Source organism: Candoia aspera, chromosome 8 (assembly GCF_035149785.1).
Source record: "Candoia aspera isolate rCanAsp1 chromosome 8, rCanAsp1.hap2, whole genome shotgun sequence".
Lineage (NCBI taxonomy): Eukaryota > Metazoa > Chordata > Lepidosauria > Squamata > Boidae > Candoia > Candoia aspera.
Window position 1 is genome coordinate 78,250,194 of NC_086160.1, and position 10,890 is coordinate 78,261,083.

The following is a 10,890-nucleotide window of genomic DNA, read 5'->3' on the forward strand; positions in this document are numbered from 1 at the left end:
CAGCTGGGGAAGCAAATCAAGTCCTGCCAGCTGTGGACAGCTAGTTCTGTCACCCCTGGGGGCGTTGCAGTTTTCCACTGCTGCTGCTGACACGGGGTTCCGCAGGGCCATATTTCCAAGTATTTTTACTATTTTTATTATTTCTGAGAACGTGTAGAAGAGCACCAGATGTCAACCCCGCAGGAAGGCTACTTTTATTGAAACCAGTTATAATAACAGATTGCAAGTCTGACTGTGTTACCCTTCCTCCTTCTCGTTCAGTGAATTAGGGAGGCATCTCTCTGAGCTGCTTCTGATGTTATCTGAACATTTGGATTTAAGTGTTTGGGCCCCTGTTGCATTGGCAGTGGAGTCTGTATCTCTGTCAAGGTCGTCTTCCTTACTCTCTGCATTAGAAAAAGCCAGCGGTCCTGCAACCAGACTCATTAAATGTGCCGTGGCCAGTTACATCCCCCCTGGGGGGGCAAGGGGCTATTTTGCCCACTCAGCAGCACCAAATGCCACGGTGGTGGTGGTGGTGGTGGTGGTGACAACGACCATAGCTGAGCCAACTGCAATTCAGTCTGTATGGACCTCCTCCCTTCTCCCTGGTTCTTCTCTGCTGTTCAGAGCATATTGCTCAGTGCCACAACACAGTTGTTATTTCAGCCTAGGAGGGAGAGAAGCTGGACTGCACGTGGCCGGGGTCATTCTGCCCAGAAGCTGACACATCTGTGTTGTGCTGGTGGGGTGCGAAACCAGGCCCTCCCTGGGCTGGCCTCCAGCTGCTTTTAGGGGCCTTTTGTCACCCCTCCCACCAGCCATTTGCAGGGCCTAATGGGGAAGGGATGGGGAGCCTGCCTTCCCTTGCACTCCCAGCTACCTAACAGACACATAATAAGGCTGCACTCCATGGGCAATGACATCATTTTGGCCATCATGGACACTGAGGCACCATATACCAACATCCTCCACAAATGCTGAATGGCTTTGAGCCATCAAGAACATCATCACTGATGCTGAAGCAGGCTGCCTGGCCACCAGACAGTGTGACTGTGTACTAACCCATAACTATTTTACCTTTGGTAATAAAATGTTCCTGCAAATTGGGCACAGCCTCTTTGATGGCTCCTCAATACATCAACATCTTCATGGTTGACCTAGAACAACACCTTCATAACTCTTACTCCCTGGAGCCCCCCTCTTGTACTTGAGTTCATGGATGACATTTTCATCACCTGAACCCATGGAAATGAATCATCGAATTCCAATAATACTTCAACAATTTCCACCCCACCATCAACTTCAGTGTTTCTCAACCTTGGCAACGTCAAGATATGTGGAATCTGGCTGGAGAATTCTGGGACTTGAATTGTGTGTGTCTTGAAACTGCCTAGGTTGAGAAACACTTATCTAGACCTATCTGCAGAACAAATCCACTTCTTTGATGCACTGTAAAACTACACAATAGACACATAAACCCCATGTTATGTAGAAAACCCACAGATCACCATGCCTTCCAGCTTCCACCCAGCGCACACCACCAAATCTATCACCCACAGCCAGGCTCTGCTACAACTGCATTTGTTCTGACCCACTTGACAGAGATGCTCAACTGATGGAATTAAACCAGGCATTGAGGAGATTGATTGCCCACCCAACAAGATCAATAGACAAATCAATAGAGCCAGATCAATTCCCAGGAAGGACATTAAAAGACATTCCATGGCCAACCTCAGAATGACTGTTTTGGAAGAACTCTGCTATCGAGCGAAAGGTTGCTGAACTCACAATCTCAGAAGATCCCGACAAACACAGTGGGGTTTTCTTCTGCCTTCCCTTGGGCTCTTGCTTAGCAGGAATGCCCAAGTGCCCAAGCAGGAGAAGGAGATGCTCCCCTCTCCTGCTGTACTTCCCCAGAAACAGGAATGTGGGGGTAAGCTGCCCCCTGCCCCATAGCTCCTGTCCTCCTTTAAAGGCCACCAGGCCAGTGACCATCCGCATGTTGTCTCACAGAGTTCATGGCTCTACCAGACTGAGGCCTATTTTACTTCTGAGTGGGTTTCCATGTGTGGTAAACCCTGCTTTGTCAAAGAAGCTAGCACTGGCTGGGGTCACACATACAACATGGTGAGACATAAAGCCTGGTCTGCAAACTCTGCAGAAGGGATTCATACATCACACACTCTGCATCAGGCAGAAAGTTGGATGAGCCAGTCATGAAAGGATTTTGTATGGAATACGTGGTGGCCTTATTTCTGCCACATTGCGGGGTATGTGGTGGTTGTCTTCTGTTCTCATGATTTTAACGTATCTAAGGCCATCCAGAGTTGCTGTTTGCCCTATAAAAATTTAAATAAGTAAAGAGCCACATGCCAATCTTCTCATGCTTTGGCACAGCAGACAAGAAATGGGTTTACCATCCTGGACTTCTGCAGCCCAGCCTTGATGGAGGTGCCTCTTCCTGGAGGAGCTGGAGCCTCAGCCTGTCTCTAGCAAGTCTTCTTCCCCGCCTCCAAGACACAAGTCCTCCCCAAGATGGCCACCCCAGGCTCCTGCAGAGCAGGGCAGCTGCCATGGTCTGGGGACTACAGGAGCTCCAGCAGGAGAGAGGTCAGCCAGGATGGGGACTACAGGGTCACGCGTGGCCCTCCCTCTGGCAACACGAGGAAAGGCAGGGGGTGCAAGGCTGGTCATGGCGGGCTTCTCCCTCAGTCACCCCCCACCGGCTTCTGAAGGGGCTTCCTGTGGCTTCGGGGTGTCTCGGGACTTAAGCAGCAGCTGCCCCTGCCCCACCCGGGCAGAGGAGCTGTTGTCTGGGTTTCTGCCACGCCACCAGGGAACAATGGTGGTACCAGGCTTCTCTCCCCTTCTCCTTGGCAGACAGGCCAATCTCACATGAGATTTAAGAAGAGAAGTACAAAAAGGGGAGAGGATAGAAAAACGCCTCTTAATTTTCACTACTTATAAAAATTGGAATAGTCAGTGTCGGTCTAGAAAAATGACAGAATTGTTCCAAGCCAGGATAGTGATTTAAAGGAGAACCGAAAAGCAACGTCAATGCTCCGGGCAGAGCCCAAGACGTGCCCCAGCCAGGAATTGGGGAATCGCTGTTGCCAGTTTTGCAAAAGAGGCCAGAGAGAAGTGGCCTGGCTTCATGCACACAGCCTGGAAGGGTGGATACAGGTCAAGGTTTCTATAATGGATACAGAGAAATAGACAGCATCACATAGAAAAACAAGCCAATTATCTAGCACAGAATATTAATAATTTAATAGTAATAATAATTTATTAAACTTGTATGCCACCCAACTCTCAACAACTCTGGGTGGCTCACAATGTTTTAACCAGATTTTCCTTTTCCTCCCATTTCCCTGGAGCTCCCCACAAATGCCTGGATATTCCAGTTGCATCTCAGAGGAGCTGGCGACCCCCCTCATTTCCCAGCCTCCACCTAGCAACTGAAAAGGTCTGAAAATGCCCTGGATTTTTCTGCCTCCAGCAGAGAGGAAGGGTCCTGTCTGGGCATCCACGGATCATCTCTCCCAGGCTAAGATGGAGAGAAACAGGTGCATAGTCCCCCTGTTGGGGAGAGATGGGCAGTGAATAAATTTATAAATAAATAAAAAATAAAAAAAATATATTCCTTGTCTGGGCCGCGAATGCACCCAGTCCACGTGAGGCTCCCTTCCAACCTCTCCAGGTCTCCCATCCCAGGAAGCAGATCCCGCCCTCCCCTGATCTTCCCAATGTCTGCCCTAAATCTACGTGCCTCTCATCTCTTTTCTGGAGGGAGGCAGACGATCCCACCCTCTGTTCCTTGAGATTGTAAATCAGTCGATGCGCCCCTGCCTTACCAACCATTCCTGGCCCCTGTCTGGTAGAAGCGGTGCCGGGATCCAACCTTTTCATTGGATTTTCTCTCCCGTCCAGTGGTGGGGAAAAACCCGAGGAGCAGAAGCGGGGGCCAACGGTCGGAGGCAGCATTGGGAGCTGGGGGAACCTGCGTCGACTCCCTTTGGCCTGTAGGGGGCGCTCCCAACCTAGAGAAAGAAACAGGCGCCACAACTTCCCAGCCCCCCTTCCATCCCTTTTATGGGGCTGTGCAGGCATTTGTGGCCCGTTGCCAGCACGCCCGCAGGACCAAGGGGCGCAGGAGGCAGAGCCTGGATTTGGCAGGGCCGATGTGTGGCAGGCTGGGGAGGACCACCCCTGGGGACAGGCAGAGTCCTGTGCTAGCCGAGGCATCCTGCCAGAGGGGCCTTTCTTCTTCCCAAGGCAGTGAGGGTGCTAGCCAGAGGAGGTTGGCTGGGAGCTCTGAGGGAGGGGCTGAGGGAGCCCCAGAGGACGGGCGAATGCCAAAAGACGCCCTGCGGGTACCAGGGGCTTCACTGGCTCTCGTAAGTGGCCCAGTGCAGAATCAGGAGGAATCTTCCCAGGCTCTCCGGGTCCAGCTTGGGAAGCAAACATGATGGATTGGACAGGCGTGAGCTCAGAATACCAATGCAGGTGTGACTTGAGCAGCTAAAGGATAAGGTCTCATCAAGAGGAAGGGAGAGAGAGCGGAGCTGCACTCTGTCCTCCACACCTGCTCAGAAATCCAGGTGAATGACCTGTTGTGCATCTGGGCTCAGATAAATGGAAGAACAAATAACAGCAATATGGTTGTTGATGTCTGATATCAGCTGTCCAACCCAAGAGAAGGTGTAGTTTCTTGGGAAGAACTCGATGCAAATGAAGGCCAACACCAGCTACAGAACTGGCAGTTGTGATTTCAAGTTGTTTTGTATAGAAGAAGGAGAAGAAGGAGGAGGAGGAGGAGGAGAGGAAGAAGAAGAAGAAGAAGAAGAAGAAGAAGAAGAAGAAGAAGAAGAAGAAGAAGAAGAAGAAGAAGAAGAAGAAGAAGAAGAAGAAGAAGTCTTAAATATAAACTTTAATAGGGAAAAATGTAAAGTTCACCAAATACATAGAGAATGGGGGATGCCTGACTTGGAAATACCATTTGTGGAAAAGATCTTAGGATTACAGTAATAAATCTATATACTACTAAAACTCTTGTGTCTGTTTGATACCTTGTAACCTTTAACTGGGCAAAACAGTGCATTGTAGGGCAACAATTTTTGAACCAAGGTCCTCAAATGGCTTCAGCAAAGGATCGTTACCTTGTCGTGGTACTGGAGCTTGAGCACCTCAATGATGCCATGAGCTAAACTGTGAAGGGCCACCCAAGATGGGAAGGTCATGACAGAGAGGTCAGACTAAATGCGATCCCTGGGGAAGGTAATGGCAACCCACCCCAGTATTCTTGCCGTGAAAACTAAATGGATCAGTACAACCAGAGATATGTCGGTATACCATCAGAACATGAGACCCCCAGGTCGGAAGATGGTCAAAATGCTACTGGAGAGGAACAGAGGATGAGCTCAACTAGCCCCAGACGTGACGACGCAGCTAGCTCAAAGCCGAAAGGACGGCTAGTGGCCAACGGTACTGGTGGTGAACGGCAAATCCGATGTTCTAAGGATCAACACACCGTTCAAACCTGGAATGTAAGATCTACGAGCCAGGGCAAATTGAATGTGGTTATTGGTGAGATGTCAAGATTAAAGATAGACATACTGGGTGTCAGTGAACTGAAATGGACTGGAATGGGACACTTCACATCAGATGACCACCAGATCTACTACTGTGGACAAGAGGACCACAGAAGAAATGGAGTAGCCTTCATAATTAATAGTAAAGTGGCTAAAGCAGTGCTTGGATACAATCCAAAAAATGATAGAATGATCTCAATTCGAATTCAGGGCAAGCCATCTAACATCACAGTGATCCAAATATACGCCCCAACCACAGATGCTGGAGAAGCTGAAGTAGAGCAGTTCTGTGAGGATCTGCAGCACCTACTGGACAACACGCCTAAAAGATATGTCATTTTCATCACGGGAGACTGGAATGCTAAGGTGGGCAGTCAAATGACACCTGGAATTACAGGTAAGCATGTCCTGGGAGAACAAAACGAAGCAGGACATAGGCTGATAGAATTTTGCCAAGACATTTCACTCCGCATAACAAACACTCTCTTCCAACAACCTAAGAGACGGCTTTATACATGGACTTCACCAGATGGACAACACCGAAATCAGATTGACTACATCCTTTGCAGCCAAAGGTAGCGGACATCTGTACAGTCGGTAAAAACAAGGCCTGGAGCTGACTGTAGTTCAGATCACGAACTTCTTCTTGCACAATTTAGGATCAGACTAAAGAGATTAGGGAAGACCCACAGATCAGCTAGATATGAGCTCACTAATATCCCTAAGGAATATGCAGTGGAGGTGAAGAATCGATTTAAGGGACTGGGCTTAGTAGATAGGGTCCCGGAAGAACTCTGGACAGAAGTTCGCAACATTGTTCAGGAGGCGGCAACAAAATACATCCCAAAGAAAGAGAAAACCAAGAAGGCAAAATGGCTGTCTGCTGAGACACTAGAAGTAGCCCAAGAAAGAAGGAAAGCAAAAGGCAAGAGTGATAGGGGGAGATATGCCCAATTAAATGCAAAATTCCAGAGGTTAGCCAGAAGAGATAAGGAATTATTTTTAAACAAGCAATGCGCGTGTCATGATCGCCGTTGCGATGTTTGCGACATCGTAACGGCTCGCATGACAAAGCGCGGAGGCGTGTCAATGACTGGAGAGGTGTGGGCGATAAACTGGACAAAGAAGGTAATGGGTTTGGGAGATCTATTGAACAACAAGGTCTCATCGCCCGGTAATCAACCATTGACACCATTGTCAAAGAAATGATCAGGGCGAGGTTCGGAAGGGCGCATCCAGGCTTTTGAGGTCTAATCGCCTGGTAATGGACCATTACCTCTCAGGAAGATAAACAGGGCGATGCCCGGGGCAAATGGGGCTGGACGACCTCTCACCTATCAAATCTTGATGACCTGTCACTCCGTGGAACTCGTGGGGCACACCCGGGGAGTGTGGGGGTGGAGCACTGTTTGGCGCGAGACTATTTAATTCAACTTTTGGCGCACTTCCCTCACTCTCAGCTTTTTACTGGTGTGCATTCTATTCCAAATAAAAGCCAGAGCTTAAACTTGATTTAGAGACAGAGTCTTTTATTTGGTCTTAGGCATTCCTTACAGCGCGGAAGTGGAAGAAGACAATAGAATAGGAAGGACAAGAGACCTCTTCCAGAAAATTAGAAACATCGGAGGTAAATTCCAGGCCAAAATGGGTATGATCAAAGACAAAGATGGCAAGGACCTAACAGAAGAAGAAGAGATCAAGAAAAGGTGGCAAGAATATACGGAAGACCTGTATAGGAAGGATAACAATATCGGGGATAGCTTTGACAGTGTGGTCAGGGAGCTAGAGCCAGACATACTGAAGAGTAGGTTGAATGGGCCTTAAGAAGCTTTGCTAATAACAAGGCAGCAGGAGACAACCGCATCTCAGCTGTTCAAAATCTTGCGAGATGATGCTGTCAAGGTAATGCATGCTATATGCCAGCAAATTTGGAAAACTCAAGAATGGCCATCAGACTGGAAAAAATCAACTTATATCCCCTTTCCAGATTGGGAAAGGAGTATGGCAGGGCCGTATACTCTCACCCTACCTATTCAACTTGTATGCAGAACACATCATGCGACATGCTGGGCTTGAGGAATCCAAGGCTGGAGTTAAAATCGCTGGAGGAAACATTAACAATCTCAGATATGCAGATGATACCACTTTGATGGCTGAAAGCGAAGAGGAACTGAGGAGCCTTATGATGAAGGTGAAAGAAGAAAGTGCAAAAGCTGGCTTGCAGCTAAACCTCAAAAAAACCAAGATTATGGCAACCAGCTTGATTGATAACTGACAAATAGAGGGAGAAAATGTAGAAGCAGTGAAAGACTTTGTATTTCTAGGTGCGAAGATTACTGCAGGTGCTGACTGCAGTCCGGAAATCAGAAGACGCTTAATCCTTGGGAGAAGAGCAATGACAAATCTCGATACAATAGTTAAGAGCAGAGACATCACACTGACAACAAAGATCCGCATAGTTAAAGCAATGGTGTTCCCCATAGTAACCTATGGCTGCGAGAGCTGGACCATAAGGAAGGCTGAGAGAAGGAAGATCGATGCTTTTGAACTGTGGTGTTGGAGGAAACTTCTGAGAATGCCTTGGACTGCCAGAAGATCAAACCAGTCCATACTCCAGGAAATAAAGCCAAACTGCTCACTTGAGGGCATGTGTCATGCGCTGCCTGCCTCTGAATAATGCTCAGACACTGGTTCGATGGATCAGGCTCTGGTTTATTCACAGCGCAGTTACAGCGTCGGAAGAAAAAAGCTGAGAGTGACAGGAGCCCGCCGGTGCGGGGTTTAAATACCCCGCGCCGGTCAGCGCCCCCTCACTCGCGGTCACGTCACCCCCCCTTTGTCCAATACGTTGCCCTGCCGGTGGGTGAGGGGTTGTGAGGCCCCGCTGGCGTTCCGGGATCGCCCATCATCGGGTTTTCTATTCATCCGGTGATTGCTGTCAGCTGGGCGATCTCCGTTGTATTGGCGCTGATGGCTTGGGTGTGCTCCGTGATCCGTTTAGTTATTGTCTGTTGGCCGTTAGTCGTTGTGAGTTGATGGCTACTTATCTTGAGCCCCTTCTCCTGTTTCCTTGCTATTGTCATGTGTGCCATTGCGCTGATGACTTCAGCTCAACGGCACTCATGACAGCATGATATTAAAGGCAAAACTGAAATACTTTGGCCACATAACGAGAAGACAGGACACCCTGGAGAAGATGCTGATGCTAGGGAGAGTGGAGGGCAAAAGGAAGAGGGGCCGACCAAGGGCAAGGTGGATGGATGATATTCTAGAGGTGACGGACTCGTCCCTGGGGGAGCTGGGGGTGTTGACGACCGGCAGGAAGCTCTGGCGTGGGCTGGTCCATGAAGTCACGAAGAGTTGGAAGCGACTGAATGAAGAAACAACAACAACACCTCAAATGGGCTAACTTACAGAATGTGCCCAAAATCTGGGACCCATGACTCCTGTAGAATAGAAATTTGGCAAATTTTATAAAACATTTTTATATAAAAATTATCATAAAACATTTTATAATACAAAATATCATAAAACATTTCCTGTGGTCAGCTCCTGATCTTTGATTGGGCCATACAGTTCAATATGAGTGACATGGGCTACTTTCAGGGCAGATACATCTCTGAATATCTCCCCGAATTTTTAAGAACTTTTCCAGTTAAGGCAGGACATCAGAAGCTCTGCCATTGTTGAAGGCATTGAGAAATCTGGTAAGGAAATCTCTCTGAAACAATGACCCAATTGGTCAAGGGTTGTCTAGTTACAAACTAAGTATGAATCAGCAATGAGATGTAGTTGTAAAAAAGGCACATGAAATTAAAGCTGAATTGACCATTTCCAAATCGTAGGAACAGCTCCACTCTGAGACTCACTTGGAGCCCCGTGTCCAGTTCAAAGCACCACCTTCAAAAAGGAATCCAGATTGGTGTAGAGAAAGGCAACCAGAACGATGGGCAAAAGAGAAATGGAAGGAGCCGGGCACGTCATCTTCGGAAAGACGGCTGCAGTGGCAGGGGTGTGTGTGTGGAACATGATAGCCCTCACCGGAGACCTGAATGGACGTTGCACCACAGAAGGGCAAGACCTGTTCTCTCATCCCAGAGCAGAGGACATGCAATAATGGGTTTAAGTTACAGGAAGGCGGATTGAATGTCAGGAAAGCGTTTTAGTTTAAAAAGAAGAAAGAATCAGTGCTGTGCAGCTGTACATACTGTGGGTTCAGTTTGAGAGTGGGGATGGGGTGCAGGAAGAGGGGCCCATACTGACCCCTGGCCTTGGGCCAGCAGGGCCTTGACCTGGCCTCCTTGCCCAGGATGGGGGAGGGCTTCTCTGTCCCAGCCAGGCTCAGGAAGCTGAGGGCCCGGTGCTGCTGGACAGCTGCATTGGTTGGTCTTGGCAGGCCAAGGGGAAACAGCAACCCGCTGTGCCAGTGACGCTGCCCCGTGGCAAGGGGGATCCCTGTGGGCATCTGACCTGCCTGCCCTTGGTTCAAGCCACCCACAGGACTGGCCCAGGGCAGCAGCCACTCCCTGGCAGCAGAGGCTGAGGCCATGGAGAAGGGAACGGCGGGCGTACAGCCACAACCCGTCCCCCTCAGGGCGCTGTCCCTGGGCCAACACTTAGAGGCCGGCTGCGGCTGCCGCTTCTCTGTCATTCTAGGCAGGGAAGCGTCTTGAGGAAGGCTGGGCCCGGCTGCGGAGGAGAACCAACCACCCAGCGGTATTTCCATGAGGCAGGACTGGCTTCGCTGGGAGTGCTGGAGGAAGCCCCCCGCTGCCAGGCCCCGCCCCCCCAGAAAGTGGCTCCAAGAGACCCGAAGTAGCTGGGGCTGAGAAGAGAGACGACCCCCCGCCTGGTCTTGGCAGTAGGCTCTGCTCTCCCTCTTTGCAGCCCACCCAACCCCATTGGCCATCAGGAGTGCCACCAGTGTAGTCAGGAGTCCAGAGGGTTGGCCTTTGGGCCAGTAACTGAATTGTGGCAGGTGCAGAGTCGTCCGGGAATTGTTGCAAAACCCGGCCGATGAGTGGCTGACTTGGATCAATACCTTCTTCCTGCTTGAAAGGCCCCCGTGCCCAAGTGCGGCTGTGCCTGGGGCCTTTGGCCTGGGATAGGCAGACAGGTTCTGTGATCCTGCCAACAGAGGTATGATCTGGTAAGCCTTCCCAGGTGCTCCCTGCCCCCTCTGACAATGACACGGATCCCCAGTCTGGAGATGTGCAGACAGGCACATCCCTGAACCCCAGAGGGGGTTCTCTTGCATCACCACAGAGCTCAGCTGCGGGAAGAAAAGGCTTGTGGGAGGGAGTGCTGAGAGCATCAT